The 2,682-nt window shown below is 48.7% G+C and overlaps 1 long non-coding RNA gene across 2 annotated transcripts; it reads left to right on the forward strand.

The window, feature by feature from the left end:
* The first annotated feature begins 1,755 nt into the window (after window positions 1-1,755).
* Window positions 1,756-2,366, forward strand: LOC127006093 (uncharacterized). 2 transcript variants are annotated; one of them, XR_007759055.1, is made up of 3 exons: window positions 1,756-1,898; window positions 1,967-2,092; window positions 2,219-2,366. It is a non-coding gene; the product is annotated as an uncharacterized LOC127006093 (long non-coding RNA). The 2 variants fall into 2 exon arrangements; XR_007759054.1 differs by having other exon boundaries at window positions 1,967-2,035; window positions 2,162-2,309.
* The last annotated feature ends 316 nt before the right edge of the window (window positions 2,367-2,682 follow it).

Below are 2,682 nucleotides of genomic sequence, written 5' to 3' on the forward strand. Positions count from 1 at the left end.
GTATTTTGGCACCCAGAAAAAAAAAGTATTTTGTATTTTTATTTGTATTTTGGAACCCAGAAAAAAAAGTATTTTGTATTTTTATTTATATTTCGAGTCAAAACCATTTGAGGAGGATAAATATTGTTAAGGAAATAGAAAAAGAAATAATGTTAGGCCGCGTTAAGGCGGAGGAGGAAACAGATGAAGGTTGATGGCGAAGGAGAAAAGGATCAACGTCAGATCACGGGGAAAGCGGAGTAAGGAGAACATTAAGGTTGAAGGCGGAGGAGGAAAAAAATTAAGGGTGGGGAGTGAGGAGGAAATTAACCTCAGGTCACATGGAAGAGGAGTAGGAGAGGATTTAGGGAGTTACTGAGGGATGGGTGGCTCGGAAGAAGGATCCGCCCGCAAAAATGTGTGACGTCACGGAAATGGGAGGCATAGGGGATGAGATGTGAGTGAAGACGACGAGAGAGACAATAAACCGATCTACTGCTTTAACTTGGCATATGCACTACAGTCACCTATCAAAAAGAGGTTGCATCCATTTCTTGAGCGGACTGATGTCATTGCCGCAGCTGTCATGGGCCCCAGGTTTAAGCTGGCATGGATGCCATGTAAGAAAATGCAAAAGGAAAAGGTTTCCAAGATTGTGGACCTAATTATTTCCGAGTCAACTCAGTCGACCTTGAAGAAGAAAACATTTCAGGAGAGTGAGCCTTTCGTCTTTTCGGCTGGCATGAGTGCAACACGACCTCGTCTTTTTGCCTACATGCCTCCAGCTGGGCAAATGATGGCAAGTGCATCAACAAATGACACTACAGTGGTGAAGGCAGAACTTGAAACGTACCTAGAAGAAGGTGTTTTGCCTTTTGATGTCAATCCACTGAGGTACTGGCGTGATGCAAAAAGCTTAAAAAATTTGAAGCACTTTGCCAAGAATATTCTAGGGTGCTGTGCAACAACATGGACGCCCCGGGAAGCATGTCACATCCACGAACATAAAAAAAATGACCCCGCAGAGAAATTAAACAGCTGTCGTGATGATAACAGAAAAAGAGCAAAGGGCGGGAGGGATGAAAGGGGGATGAAAGGGATGGAGGGAGAATGGAAAGGAAAGGGGGCTGATGAAGAAGTTTGAAAGAAATATATGTATAGAGAGCAAGGATGAAAGAAAGGGAGAAATAGAATGAAATAAAGAAGAGAAAAATAGAGGAACAGACGACTAAAGAGAAGTGGCAGCCCAATACAAATGTTAGGAAACTTTAGTGGGCCGTCCTCGTGAGTCAACACGCTCACTGGTGTTCTCCCTCAGCAGGTGTGTGAATGCAATGTACCTGAAAGACGTTAATTGGTGAACCAATTCTTACTATGTAAAATCAATCAATCAGTCAATCAGAGAAAGAAAATATAATTAAAAAGAAAAATTGGAAGTAAGAAAGAAAAGGGAAAAGGATGCTGCGCCGGAAGCCGCGGCGAGGATTCCTTATGATGCTTGTGCGCGTCCCCGAGGCCCATCGGTCCTTCATCCAAGAACCGATAAACGCGGTGACCGGCGCCTTCACGGCATTTATGATTAATTTTATAATCCAGTCTGGTAGTTTTAAGAAGCGAGTTCTTGCATCCGCCCTATTCGAATCGGCGGGGCGGTGGAGCGCCAGCGAGCCCAAGGTCTCGCAGGCGAGCATGGCAGGACTGGAGGGCTCCCGGCAGGGCGCCTCGGCGTCCATCGGGACCCCGACGGAGGTGCCGGAGATCTTTCGGCTACAACGCCGGGCAGGTGGGGCTCGTTAGCCGTGGTAGGCAATCTGCCTAGGAGAGCAAACTCCGAACAACAAACCCGGGCAGGTGAGGTTCGTTAGCCGTGGTAGGCAATTCACCTAGGAGAGCAAACTCCGAACAATAAACCCGGGCAGGTTGGGCTCGTGAGCCGTCATAGGTAATACACCCAGGAGAGCAAACTCCGAACAATAAACCCGGGCAGGTGGAGGTCGTTAGCGAAAGCAGTTCACCTAGGAGAGCAAACTCCGATTACAAAACCGGGCAGGTGGAGGTCGTTAGCGTGAGCAGTTCACCTAGGAGAGCAAACTCCGATTACAAACCCGGGCAGGTGGAGGTCGTTAGCGAAAGCAGTTCATCTAGGAGAGCAAACTCCGATTACAAACCCGGGCTGGTGGAGGTCGTTAGCGTGAGCAGTTCACCTAGGAGAGCAAACTCCGATTACAAAACCGGGCAGGTGGAGGTCGTTAGCGAAAGCAATTCATCTAGGAGAGCAAACTCCGATTACAAACCCGGGCAGGTGGAGGTCGTTAGCGAAAGCAGTTCACCTAGGAGAGCAAACTCCGATTACAAAACCGGGCAGGTGAGGTTCGTTAGCCGTGGTAGGCAATTCACCTAGGAGAGCAAACTCCGAACAATAAACCCGGGCAGGTTGGGCTCGTGAGCCGTCATAGGTAATACACCTAGGAGAGCAAACTCCGATCATAAAACCCGGGCAGGTTGGGCTCGTGAGCCGTCATAGGTAATACACCTAGGAGAGCAAACTCCGAACAATAAACCCGGGCAGGTGGAGCTCGTCAGCCGTGGTAGGCAGTCTGCCTAGGAGAGCAAACTCCGAACAATAAACCCGGGCAGGTGGAGCTCGTCAGCCGTGGTAGGCAGTCTGCCTAGGAGAGCAAACTCCGAACAATAAACCCGGGC

Source organism: Eriocheir sinensis, chromosome 32 (genome assembly GCF_024679095.1).
Source record: "Eriocheir sinensis breed Jianghai 21 chromosome 32, ASM2467909v1, whole genome shotgun sequence".
In the NCBI taxonomy this organism is placed as follows: Eukaryota; Metazoa; Arthropoda; class Malacostraca; order Decapoda; family Varunidae; genus Eriocheir; species Eriocheir sinensis.